Source organism: Centroberyx affinis, unplaced genomic scaffold (assembly GCF_046629955.1).
Source record: "Centroberyx affinis isolate AG114_WGS23_722 - 3 ecotype Tasmania unplaced genomic scaffold, CSIRO-AGI_Caff_v1 ptg001029l_1, whole genome shotgun sequence".
In the NCBI taxonomy this organism is placed as follows: Eukaryota; Metazoa; Chordata; class Actinopteri; order Beryciformes; family Berycidae; genus Centroberyx; species Centroberyx affinis.
This window is the reverse complement of record NW_027279589.1, coordinates 82,134-96,131: the sequence shown is the minus strand read 5'-3', so window position 1 is coordinate 96,131 and position 13,998 is coordinate 82,134. Positions and strand designations below refer to the sequence as shown.

Here is a 13,998-nt window from a genome sequence, read left to right as displayed (position 1 = left end):
GGTTTCCTTTATGATGTAAAAAAAAAAAAAATTGTTCAGTTGGTTACAAAACCAGTTACATTTCCACCAGCAAAATCATCTGGACCAGCTGGATTTGGCGCACAGGCTGGAGTTCAGACTGATCCTGACTCCAAAGTGAGTAAACTGAGATTATTTAGCCTGTGTCACAAATGTTTGTCATTGAAACACACTAGAAATTAGCTGTTTATCTCTTTCTGTCTCTCTTTCCCTTTGTTTAATACAGATACGCTTGTGACATGCGGGTGATACGCTTTCTGAGGGAGAGGACCCTGGGTACCAGCCCCACCCGCTTGGTCAGGCAGCTGAGGGATGACCACAGTGAGGAGTGGCTTAAGCGCCAAGCTGCCGGTACCTTGGCGCATGCTCCGACTTTGTTGCCCGGCCAAGCCTGCTCCCTGTCAAGTTCCAGACCTGGTCGTCAAGCTCGGCATCTACCACTTCATGCGGCGACTGGCATCTGGGTGTACAAAGGATGCACATCCTCTGTATCCCATCTTCATGGCCAAACTGTCATGCTGCATGCGGACAGCGGAGATGTTGCCTTGCTGCGACGAGCCAAGAGGGAACAGCTGAAACAGGAAGGTGTCCCTGGCATCACTGAAACACTAGTGGACCAGCAGATCACCAAGGAGGAACTGGCCCTGCACTGCAGAAGGCGGACAAGAGGAGAGCAGCAGACCGTCATCATGATTGAAGGCCTTCTTCACGAGCTGATCGGGGTACAGGGCAGAGACCTTCTTGGTGTCCCTCTCTTGGACCAGGAGAGGATGCGGCACATCTGGTAAGTCCAGAAGAGGCATGTGAAGTGCATCCAGGACGAACCAGGTGTGCTCCTGTACACTGAGACTGGCACCACCACCAAGGAGGGCATCGTCCTGCCAAACTACCAGAGGGTCCACATTGCTTGAGTCCTTCCACTTGCATCTGAACAGGTTCATTCCAGGTCAGTATGAATCACTATTCATCAGCAAGATTAAATATTTACAGTTTAACATTTTATTTTACTTTTATTATTATTATTATTATTATTATCCTGGAAACAGTGACACAATGAATGTCTTTCAAGTGACCAAACACAACAAATTATCAGAATCAGAATCAGAATCAGAAATACTTTATTGATCCCCGAGGGGAAATTGGGTTACATTGCAGCTGCTCACATTGTAGAAGTGAATATATACAAGCGTAGAGAAATTATAAGAAATTATAAGAAAAATAGAAATACAAGAGTAAGAAATATGTAAAATATGTGCATTATACTACAATATATAACAATGAGAATAAAAATAATAATAATAATATAGAAATAAGAGAAATAAGAATTCTGTACAATATGCATCATACTTCCAATATATACATACACCAGTGTAAATAATTAAATAATTAATAAGTAATAAGTATTGCACCGTTGAATTATTGCAGTTGAATTATTGCACAAAAAAATTGGTATTGCACAGTTAGATATAAGTTATAAGTTATGGGTTATAACTGCTGACAGGGTGAAATAGGTTCAAGAGCCAGTCTACTGACTCAGAGTGTCTGACACTCTGAGGGAGGAGTTGAAAAGTTTGATGACCTAACCTAAAAAGAAACCTGAATTTACACCAGGTGTGGAGAGCATGACACGTTGTGTCTTAGGATCAACAGGATCCCCTGCCCAGTGGCCAGACTGTTGTCATCTGGTAGAGTCTATCTTTGTCAAACTCTGTGACATCCATAAGAGCCCCAACAAAAACAGGGCAATTACGCACTGACAAGATGGACTCTGATTCTCAGGGACTACGGTAAGACCAGGCAGCTGGTCCTGGGTAACGGTACGGTCATGCAGAGCACTACTCTACTCATTCAGTGGCACAACAAGCGACTGAAGAGGCAGGAATGTAGTATTCTGCTGCAAGGGGTCAACTTGCCTGCCTCTATTCCTGTTGCTCCTGCACCTCTCCCACCTGTACAGGTACGCCCCACTGCTGCACCCCCACAGCCTGGCCCCCAACATCAGAACCACTTGCCTCAAAGTACAGCAGGACAGGCGGTGGTCAAGAGGAAGTCTGCAGCTCTGGCCCAACACCCCCATCCACCACACTCTGTCCGCCCAAGGTTGCCAGCTCAGAGGCATTTGTTCCCTCAGCAGGCACCTCCACCTACCTCTGCCCCTTTGCCTGTTGTCCCCATCCTAGCCCTGCCATTGGCCCACTTGTGTTTTTGACCCCACAAGTCCCTGCAGCCAAACTGCTCCTGCTGGCCCCCTTCCTTCCCCACCACCTGCCCGGAGGGCTTACAATCGGACGGTAGATAAAAATAAATGCAGTCAGTGCCACCAGCCCCGCAACAAGGAAACTGGCCACAGCTAGTACTATGGGTACATATACTGTCCCCAAAATGCTGGTATGCCACTTGACCAGTGGATGGAGGAGATGCGGAGGAAGAGGAAAGATAAGAAATAGATTGGTGTCTCTGTCATTCTTTGTCTCTTAGTGTGTAGATAGTGTAAATAGTTTTAGAAGAACAAAAACTGCTTGTTATATTTCAGTCTTGTTTTATTAGTTCATTGCTGTAATTATTTAATTGTCATCCCATATAACAGATCTGGTATTTCAGAAAAATCAGCATAACAGAAATAACATACTGTATATACTGAATGTTGTGTGAGCCTTGCAAAGTGATTTGATTTTGTTTTTTAGTATGTTTTTTTTTTTTTTTTTTTTTTTACCAGTAGAGCAGCCTTTCCTAGCTTTATGTATTATTTTTTATATTTTTTGTATTTTTGTATTTATTTTTTGTATGCAATTATTTAATTGTCATCCCATATAACAGATCTTGTATTTCAGGAAAATAAGCGTAACAGAAATAACATACTGTATATACTGACATATGTTGTGTGAGCCTTGCAAAGTGTGTTGATTTTCTCAATTTACTTCATTTTCACTCAATTTCTCAATTTTATCTCTCTTTCTTCATTTTTCTCCTTCCCCTTCTTTCCTCCTTCTTCCCCCCCCTCTACAAACTTGTTCTCCAGCTTTAGCTCAGTTGGTAGAGCGGAGGACTGTAGAGGTCATACAGCTGAAATCCTTAGGTTGCTGGTTCAAATCCGCCTCAAAGGTGGTTTCATTTATGATAATGTCTGTGTCAACTCATAGACAATCTAACAAAACTTGTTAAAATGGACCACAGTGCCTTCGGTAAAAACGATAATCATAGTTCACTTATAATTTGGTTGGCCCGCATGTGGCAATGTGCTTATGGGAGTTTAGCAAAGTAGTACAAGAGAGAGAAAGACTATCAAAAGTAGTTTTTATTAATAATTTGCACTATATTATGTCAGTTTTTTTTTATTTAGAAAACAATGTCAGCTTGAAGTTTGTTCAAGTAGTTTGTTTTGGTCGTGGTTGATGTGACAACTGTGTTCATGTGTTTTGAAAGTTGTGCACACTGAACGCATTTTGTGTCACAGCAATGAAAGCGATGAAATAATGGAATGAAAAATGGAAAAACAAATGAATGAATGATTGAATGAAAAACTTTGAAAAATTATAGTGTTTATAGACAGCAGTGTGAAAATTTTTTGAGAGCACAGACCGTTTGGAGAGATTTGTGTATAGCGTTCGGACAAATGATATCCTGTATGTAGCTTTGTATTTTCTGTGGAGACAATACAACTGTGGTGTGTGTTTCCTCTACAATTCTATACAGCGCCCCTTCGATAGCTCAGTTGGTAGAGCGGAGGACTGTAGAGGTTGTACAGCTGAAATCCTTAGGTCGCTGGTTCAAATCCGGCTCGAAGGAGGTTTCCTTTATGATAAACAATGATTAAAAGTAGGTTAAAAAAAATGGAAAGTGCCAAGCCTGCTCCCTGTCAAGTTCCAGACCTGGTCGTCAAGCTCGACATCTACCACTTCATGCGGCGACTGGCATCTGGGTGTACAAAGGATGCACATCCTCTGTATCCCATCTTCATGGCCAAATTGTCATGCTGCATTTTCGAGTGGGACAGCGGAGACGTCGCCTTGCTGCGACGAGCCAAGAGGGAACAGCTGAAACGGGAAGGTGTCCCTGGCATCACTGAAACACTAGTGGACCAGCAGATCACCAAGGAGGAACTGGCCCTGCACTGCAGAAGGTGGACAAGAGGAGAGCAGCAGACCGTCATCATGATTGAAGGCCTTCTTCACGAGCTGATCGGGGTACAGGGCAGAGACCTTCTCGGTGTCCCTCTCTTGGACCAGGAGAGGATGCGGCACATCTGGCAAGTCCAGAAGAGGCATGTGAAGTGCATCCAGGACGAACCAGGTGTGCTCCTGTACACTGAGACTGGCACCACCACCAAGGAGGGCATCGTCCTGCCAAACTACCAGAGGGTCCACATCGCTTGAGTCCTTCCACTTGCATCTGAACAGGTTCATTCCAGGTCAGTATGAATCACTATTCATCAGCAAGATTAAATATTTACAGTTTAACATTTTATTTTACTTTAATTATTATTATTATTATTATCCTGGAAACAGTGACACAATGAGCATGACACCATTGCCTCTATGAAGCCAAACTCAATATAACTGTCTTGGTAAGTCCTCTTTTTCTTTTTGAGAAATTCAGCATTCTCTTCTCCCTGCCGCTTGGCCATTTTTCCATCAGCTCTTTGTTTTTAACGTACTTACAGGACCAGGTAATTAGCCGGTTTGCTCTGCTAGCTTAGCTCTGTTAATAGCCTACTGCTGGTGTTCACGTCTACACACGCCCTTATCCTCGCAATATTTAAAAAAAAAGTTTATATCTTTATTTATATTTTTCTAAATAAATAAACTTCTAAAATAACACTTAAATTTTGTTGTCTTCTTCACAGAAATGAATTAAATGCTGAGATGTATATTTATATCTAAAAATTCTTTCACCCTTAAAATCAAGAGGGCTTCGCGACCCCCCGTGAAGCTTTGGCGCCCCCTAGTCGGGGTCGGGACCCCCAGGTTGGGAACCACTGGTATTTTGTGCAGTTTGTGGCTGTAAGGCCTATGGCTTTCACCTTTACCAACAGCCTTTACGCGAGATAATATGGGGCAACAACGCGCTCACACTTGGATTCTTCTGCTGCTTAGGTTACTCACGGTTTGATGTTCTTGGTTGATGATCTTCTTATGCTGGAGTCCAAGCGGAGATTTTGTGGTTGGAGTGTGTGTGTGTGTGCGATCGATGTATCAAAATAAAAAGGCAAAGCAACCCAAACAGAGCAGGGATTCGAGTTCAAATCAACAAACAAACAAAAAAAACAAATATTCGAAACAAACTCTTTCTACCATGCTCGTTAATCTATATTCTTGTACATGTGCATGCGTGCGTGCGGTTGAAAACCTTTTCTCTTTCTGGCGTTCTGCCTCCACGCGCACCTGATGCTTAATTAAAGTAAGCTATGCCGCTATTCACCTATGCCAACTGTAGGGGCGGCATTAATGTGAAACGGCTCCAACATAACCGGCCCCTATTGTTATGGGCTTGCTCTAATAACAATATACTAACTCAAAACAGGAGCCATAAGAAAAATGTTCAACACAAAAGATTAACTTGTGTCGTGCAATGTAAATACTTGTGAGAGGAGTGAAACAGGCATGGTGTTTATAAGCCTGCCTAATCTTCAGTACTTCAATTTGGGTTTGGCACCAGCAGGCAAATCTTGCTGATGGGCCTTTCAAGGATGTTGGTTTTCGTCTGAAGACGCACACTTCTCACAAGTCCTTTTGAGTCTGGCATTGCTTCCAGGACTCTAGTCAGCATCCAGGATCCTCTTGGTGCATTTGTGTCTGCTACGATCACAATGTCTCCCTTTTCAAAGTTCCTCCGGATGCGGTTCCATCTTTGATGTTCATTCATAAGAGGTAGGTATTCTTTTATCCATCTCGTCCAAAACAGATCTGATAGGTATTGTACTTGTTTCCAACGGCGTCTTGCATACACATCATCGGCCTGGAACACTCCTGGTGGAAGGATCGGCTGTTTCTTACGCAACAACAGATGATTTGGTGTGAGTGCTTCCAGGTCGTTGGGGTCACTTGAAACTGTTGTGAGTGGACGGCTGTTAAGTATGGCTTCCACTTCACATATTACTGTATGGAGACTTTCATCATCCAGTGTTTGCTGTTTTGTGACTGAAAGCAAGGTCCTTTTGAGTAAACGGATTAATCGTTCCCATACCCCACCATGATGGGCAGCAGCGGGTGGATTGAATGTCCATTTGACTCCTTTCTGTTGCAGAGCTCTTTCTATCTTGTCCAAATTCAATGCTTTCAAAGATTCTTTTAGTTCTTTTTTGGTAGATATGAAATTGGTCCCATTGTCCGAACGCATTTCGCTCACTTGACCTCTTCTTGCGATAAAACGCCTGAGAGCATTAATGCACGAGTCTGTATCCAAAGAATGGGCTACTTCAAGATGTACTGCTCTACTGACTAAGCAGGTGAAAATGACTCCATATCTTTTGACTGTGGTACGCCCTCTTTTCACTTCAATCGGACCGAAGTAGTCCACTCCTACTTGTGTGAAAGGTGGTAGGTCGGGGGTTATCCTATCCTTTGGCAGGTCTGCCATCTTCTGTTCACCAACAGATGTATTAAGACATCGACATATCACACATTCAGAAATAATCTTTCTTGACAATGAATTGGCACACGGAATCCAATACCTTTGTCTCAGCAAGGAAAGCATGTGGTTTCTCCCATTGTGTCCTACTTGCCGATGGATATTTCGAAGAATGAGCTTAGACACATGGTGGTCTTTTGGGAGGATGGCAGGGTGCTTTGCGTCTTCCGGCATGGCTGCTCTGCTTAGTCTCCCACCCACTCTTAATACCTCCTGGACAAGTTTCGGATCAAACTTGTAGATTGAACTGTCTTTTCTCACGTTCAAGCTTCCCTTCTGTAAAGTTTCAATCTCCTCTTGAAATCCTTGTCTTTGACAGAATTGTACAACAGCCATCTCTGCCTTGTTCAAATCATCCTGAGAGAGGCTGTGTACTGTTACAGTGTCTTTGAACCTTTTTATCTCTACTTCAATCATATGTCTTTGTCTGCCTGGGTCTGGTTCTTGAACTTGTACCATGGCAAACATGTCTTTCCTTTTCCTACTCAGTTGCAAAAGGTGAGTTTTAAATTGCAGCATCCATGCTACAGCTCTTTTCAATCTATCGAGACTTGAGTAGTGATATATCAGAGTGCTAGTAGGATCTTGATCTGTTGTCTGAATGGTATTGACTGTAACCTTCTCTCTTTTGATTTCAGGATCGTCGGCTGGTATGGAGGCGAGATCAGCAGGTAAGTCAGGCCATGTCTCTTCCTTTTCTTGTAGGAAGTCTGGACCATTTTTCCAGCTTTCACACTTTAAAAATGCATCAGCTGTAAGACCTCGGGATACATGGTCTGCAGGGTTGATCTTGGTGCTCACGTATCTCCACTGTTCAATAGCAGAGAGTTCTCTGATAATGCCGACTCTGTTAGCCACAAATGTCTGGAATCTTTTGGTGTTGTTTCTGATATACTTCAAGACGGAGGTATTGTCTGTCCAAAACACAGCTCTTCTAAGTGGAAGGCGTAGCTCTGTCTCTAGCATCCTGTCGACTCGTACTGCAAGTACGGCAGCTGTGAGTTCCATTCTTGGAATCGTGACTTGCTTCAAGGGGGCGACTCTTGCCTTTGCCATGACTAAAGCGAGATGTACTTGGTCCTCAGCGTTGCAGGTCACAGTACCATATCCTGACTCGCTTGCATCGCTGAAGTGATGAAGTTGGGCTGACTTGATCTCGCCAAATTCCTTAGATCTTATACATCTTGCAATGCTGAAGTTCTCCATCTGTTGTAGTCCAGTGAGCCATTTATGCCATGGCTGACATAAGGCCTCTGGAATCCTGTCGTCCCATCCATAATTCAGTTTACATAGCTGCTGCAAGATATGCTTCGCAGCGAATATGAATGGAGCTAAAAATCCCAGCGGGTCGTAGACTGAACTTACAGTCGAGAGGATTCCTCTTCTTGTGTAGGGTTGATTCTTCATATTCACTTGAATCGTGAATGTATCCTCTTCCACATTCCACTGCACCCCAAGGGCCCGCTCAACCGGTAGGTGCTTCTTATCCAAGTCAATGTCTTTCACTTCAGTAGCTCGTTCTTCCTCTGGAATAGAGGTCAATACAGCACGGCTGTTGCTTACCCATTTGGTTAGGCGGAAACCTCCTTGAGCACACAGGGTTCTTAGTTCTTTACATAGTGCTATGCAGTCGTTCTCACTTGACACAGACTTCAAACAATCATCAACATAGAAATTCTCCTTCACAGCATTAACAGCCACTGCTGAGAACTTGTCTTTGTTATCTTCAGCAGTCCTTCTCAAGGCATAACTAGAACAACTGGATGAAGATGTTGCTCCAAACAGATGCACTGTCATTCGGTACTCAACTAGGCTTTGACTGACATCACCATTTGTCCACCATAGGAATCGAAGGAAGTTGCTGTCAGCTAGTGTGACTTTCACTTGATGAAACATGCCTTCTACGTCCGCCATCATTGCCACTGGCTCCTGTCTAAATCGGATCAAGACACCCAACAATGTGTTGGTTAAGTTTGGTCCTTGAATAAGTTCATCATTTAATGAAGTTCCTTGAAATGACGCTGAACAGTCAAAGACTACACGAAGTTTGTGTTTTTTGGGATGACGCACTCCATGATGAGGCAAGTACCAGATCTTTCCTTCCTCTTGTTTTAGCTGCTCTTGTGGTACAGTTTCGGCGTGTCCCTTTTGAATTACACTTTCAAGAAAGTTAGTATACTCTTTGTGAAACTCAGGATCCTTTCTGAACTTCCTTTTCAGTGACATAGCACGCTGCTCTGCAAGATGGCGGTTGTTAGGCATTGCGATGTCATTCTGCTTGAATGGAAGTTTTAGCTGGTAGTGACCATCCTTCATCTCAGTAGAGTTAGACATGATTTGCATGAATCTTTTATCTTCCATAGACATTTCGTAGCATCTTTCTGGAAAATCGTAGTTGTATTGTTGGATCATGAGGTCATTCAGGTTTACTATTGATATGCGATTGCTGAAAATGTGGTTTGGCTGCTTCTGGCTCGTGTTTTCATGTAGTAGTCCATTAACCACCCATCCAAGTCTTGTCTTAACTGCATAGGGTCCATTACCCTTGCTATTGATCACTGCCCATGGCTCCATAAGCTTAGCTGCATCATTACCAATCAGGAGTCCAATGTCTGCATCGATATATGGCAACTTAACCTCTTCTAGGTAGTCCCATTCTTGCACATCATCCTGAGTGGGAATTTGCTCCTTGGTAACAGGAATCTCTTCTTGGGTGTAGAGTGGTGGCAGTTTATGAAAATCATCTCATTCAAGACTTGACACTTCCAGCCCATTGATCATGTCGATACCGATGACCTTTTCTTGTCCTAGAGTGCGAAGTAGGATTCTAGTTTGTGTCGCTTTGGCATTCAGTTGCTTCCTTAAAGCTTCTGTGCAGAAAGTCCCAGTGCTTCCTGGATCAAGAAAAGCATACGTTTGGAGTCTCTGGTTGGAATTTGTCAACTTAACTTGTACAGGAACAATTGACAGTTTCTGTTGGTCACCGGCCCCAGTATGGATAGGCTTTTTCATAGTGACTAACGCACTGCTTACCGACACATTATCTGTGCTTGGACTTGCATCTTTCTTCATTTCAATGTGCAACACAGTGGGATGCCTCTTTGAACATATCTTACAAGTCATTCGCCTTTTACATTCCTTACTCATGTGTCCCTTGTTAACACAACCGAAACATAAACCATTCATTTTAAAGAACTCAACTTTGTCCTTGTGCATCTTCTTGTCAAACTCTTTGCACAGCTCCGTGCTGTGATTTCTTTTGCAAAACAAACATGTCTTCAGTGGCATGGATGTAGTGTTTGTGTTTGGATGTTCATTCCTTTGCTCATGTGTTTCTGTTACAGTGGCAAAACTGCTCTTATTGTATGATGAACCAGGAATGGATTTAAATTTGCTGCTTCGAGGGTTTGCCTTCTTGTCTTTCGTTGATACAGTATCTTGAATGTCTCCAAAGAGGGGATCAACGGCAATGTTTGCTTGTCTTTCAATAAAATTCACAAGCTGTTGAAACTTGGCTCTTTGGTTTGTGCGCTTATGAAAGTCATACGCCACTGTCCTCCACCTCTCTCTAAGCTTGAATGGTAGCTTTGACATCACAGACTTCATGTGTGTAGGATTGTTCATGTCTTGCAGAATCTCATTACCATTCATAGCGTTACAGCATGTTCTCAGGAATAGTGAATATTTGTGCAAGGCTTTCCTATCCTCTGACCGGATTACATCCCAATTCAAAATCTTTTCCTGATAGGCAGCAGCAATAAAAACCTCATTCCCAAAGTGTTTGTGTAACAGCCTTTTTGCCTCCACATAGCCTTTTTGGGAATCCATGTGAAGGCAGCTCCTCACCATTGCCTTTGGTTGTCCATCAGTAAACTGTTCAAGAAAGAGCAATCTATCTCTGTTGTTGGTTGTTTTGCTTTCTACACAGTGTTCAAATGTTCTAATGAAGGTGATATAATTTAACGGATCACCTTTAAAAACAGGAATCTCTCGGGATGGCAAGAGTGAGAGTCTCTGTTCTTGTATTAACATTTCTGTGATTTCGTTTTGTTTCCTCATAATCTCCATCATGCCTCCACTTGGTTGAAAGTTAAACTGAGCACCATCTTGAAAGCCAACATTTGGGTTGGGTTGTTGGTGAGTAGTAGGCATCTGTTGCCATGAAGGCAGCTGCTGAGATTTCTGTCCCCGAAAGTGATGTGATTGGCCACTAGGGGCATGATAGTTGGTTGGCTGTTGTGAAGCTCCGTCGTCGTCGTCGTCGTCGTCCAATGGTACATGTGCCATTGATGCAAAATATTCATTGATGCGGTCTGAAGGTTTAGCAGTAGGCTTGGGGTCTACATCCTGAGTAGCATCCAACACTTTCAACTTTGCATTAGCAGCTGAAATTTCCACTTCGAATTCAAATGCTTCCTTTCTTGCTTTCAAATTTGCCTCCTCCATTTCCAATGCCTGCCTTTGCTTAAGAAGTAGAGCTGCTTTTTCTGCCTCTGCCTGACGACGAACTGAGGATGTACTTGAAGTGCTTCCGCTGAATCTTCTGCTAATCATGCCAACTGAAACATTATCACTTGATTTTAAACTTTGTGCTTGTGTCACTTGTGGAAAAGGTGCCTCTTTTAGCCATTGTTCAACTTTGTCATGAAATTCTTGCAACAATAGAATTTTTGGCATGTACCACTGATTATGGTCCTTTTCCATTTCTTCTTTCTGTAGTAGTTGCTGTACTGACATGTGAAGTGCTTTGAACTCATTTGTTTTATCAATAAATCCACTGAATAGTTGTTTCACCAATTCAATATTTCTGAAATCGACCAGAAGTGGTTCTATAACATTCCTTTTGCTTGTGAGCTGTCCAAGTTTAGCTTTTCTTGCCTTACATTGTTTTGCAAAATTAGCTTCAAGGGCCCTTTGTGTTGGCTTCCCTTGTCTTTTTCCATCAGTCACAGGCAAGTGTATGATTTTTTCAGAACAGTGAATTGTACTAACTTCAGTCACTCCACCAACAGCTTCAGATAATTTTTCACTCTCATGCGCAGACATAATTAAAACGGCAAAATACACAGACTGTAAATATTCACGGAAGATGTAGCGGCGGTCCTCTTCTTTTCACACTCAGAACGCACCAACAGCAATCCCTGACTGGCATCTGGGTGTACAAAGGATGCACATCCTCTGTACCCCATCTTCATGGCCAAACTGTCATGCTGCATTTTCGAGTGGGACAGCGGAGACGTCGCCTTGCTGCGACGAGCCAAGAGGGAACAGCTGAAACGGGAAGGTGTCCCTGGCATCACTGAAACACTAGTGGACCAGCAGATCACCAAGGAGGAACTGGCCCTGCACTGCAGAAGGCGGACAAGAGGAGAGCAGCAGACCGTCATCATGATTGAAGGCCTTCTTCACGAGCTGATCGGGGTACAGGGCAGAGACCTTCTCGGTGTCCCTCTCTTGGACCAGGAGAGGATGCGGCACATCTGGCAAGTCCAGAAGAGGCATGTGAAGTGCATCCAGGACGAACCAGGTGTGCTCCTGTACACTGAGACTGGCACCACCACCAAGGAGGGCATCGTCCTGCCAAACTAGCAAAGGGTCCACATTGCTTGAGTCCTTCCACTTGCATCTGAACAGGTTCATTCCAGGTCAGTATGAATCACTATTCATCAGCAAGATTAAATATTTACAGTTTAACATTTTATTTTACTTTTATTATTATTATTATTATTATCCTGGAAACAGTGACACAATGAATGTCTTTCAAGTGACCAAACACAACAAATTAACCTAACCTAAAAAGAAACCTGAATTTACGGCAGGTGTGGAGAGCATGACACGTTGTGTCTTAGGATCAACAGGATCCCCTGCCCAGTGGCCAGACTGTTCTCGTCTGGTAGAATCTATCTTTGTCAAACTCTGTGACATCCATAAGAGCCCCAAAAAACAGGGCAATTACGCACTGACAAGATGGACTCTGATTCTCAGGGACTACGGTAAGACCAGGCAGCTGGTCCTGGGTAACGGTACGGTCATGCAGAGCACTACTCCACTCATTCAGTGGCACAACAAGCGACTGAAGAGGCAGCAATGTAGTATTCTGCTGCAAGGGGTCAACTTGCCTGCCTCTATTGCTGTTGCTCCTGCACCTCTCCCACCTGTACAGGTACGCCCCACTGCTGCACCCCCACAGCCTGGCCCCCAACATCAGAACCACTTGCCTCAAAGTACAGCAGGACAGGCGCTGGTCAAGAGGAAGTCTGCAGCTCCGGCCCAACACCCCCGTCCTCCACAGTCTGTCCGCCCATGGTTGCCAGCTCAGAGGCAGTTGTTCCCTCAGCAGGCACCTCCACCTACCTCTGCCCCTTTGCCTGTTCCCCAATCCTAGCCCTGCCATTGGCCCACTTGTGTTTTTGACCCCACAAGTCCCTGCAGCCAAACTGATTGTTCCTGCTGGCCCCCTGCCTTCCCCACCACCTGCCCGGACGGCTTACAATCGGACAGTAGATAAAAAAAAATGCAGTCAGTACCACCAGCCCCGCAACAAGGAAACTGGCCACAGCCAGTACTATGGGTACATATACTGTCCCCAAAATGCTGGTATGCCACTTGACCGGTGGATGGAGGAGATGTGGAGGAAGAGGGAAGATAAGAAATAGATTGGTTTCTCTGTCATTCTTTGTCTCTTAGTGTGTAGATAGTGTAAATAGTTTTAAAAGAACAAAAACTGCTTGTTATATTTCAGTCTTGTTCTATTAGTTCATTGCTGTAATTATTTAATTGTCATCCCGTATAACAGATCTGGTATTTCAGAAAAATCAGCATAACAGAAATAGCATACTGTATATACTGACATATGTTGTGTGAGCCTTGCAAAGTGTGTTGATTTTGTTTTTTAGTATGTTTTTTTTAGCAAAGTAGTAGAAGAGAGAGAAAGACTATCAAAAGTAGTTTTTATTAATAATTTGCACTATATTATGTCAGGTTTTTTTAATTTAGAAAACGATGTCAGCTTGAAGTTTGTTCAAGTAGTTTGTTTTGGTCGTGGTTGATGTGACAATTGTGTTCATGTATTTTGAAAGTTGTGCACACTGAACGCATTTTGCATCACAGCAATGAAAGCGATGAAAAAATGGAATGAAAAATGGAAAAACAAATGAATGAATGAATGAATGAAAAACTTTGAAAAATTATAGTGTTTACAGACAGCAGTGTGAACATTTTTTGAGAGCATAGACCGTTTGGAGAGAGTTGTGTATAGCGTTCAGACAAATGATATCCTGTATGCAGCTTTGTATTTTCTGTGGAGACAATACAACTGTGGTATGTGTTTGCTCTACAGTTCTTCACAGCACC

General features: G+C 43.3%; 1 non-coding gene across 1 annotated transcript; it reads left to right on the top strand.

Annotated features, from left to right (window-relative positions):
- The first annotated feature begins 3,715 nt into the window (after positions 1–3,715).
- On the top strand, positions 3,716–3,804 carry trnay-gua (transfer RNA tyrosine (anticodon GUA)). The gene is given in 2 exon segments: positions 3,716–3,752; positions 3,769–3,804. It is a non-coding gene; the product is annotated as a tRNA-Tyr (tRNA).
- Positions 3,805–13,998: the final 10,194 nt, after the last annotated feature.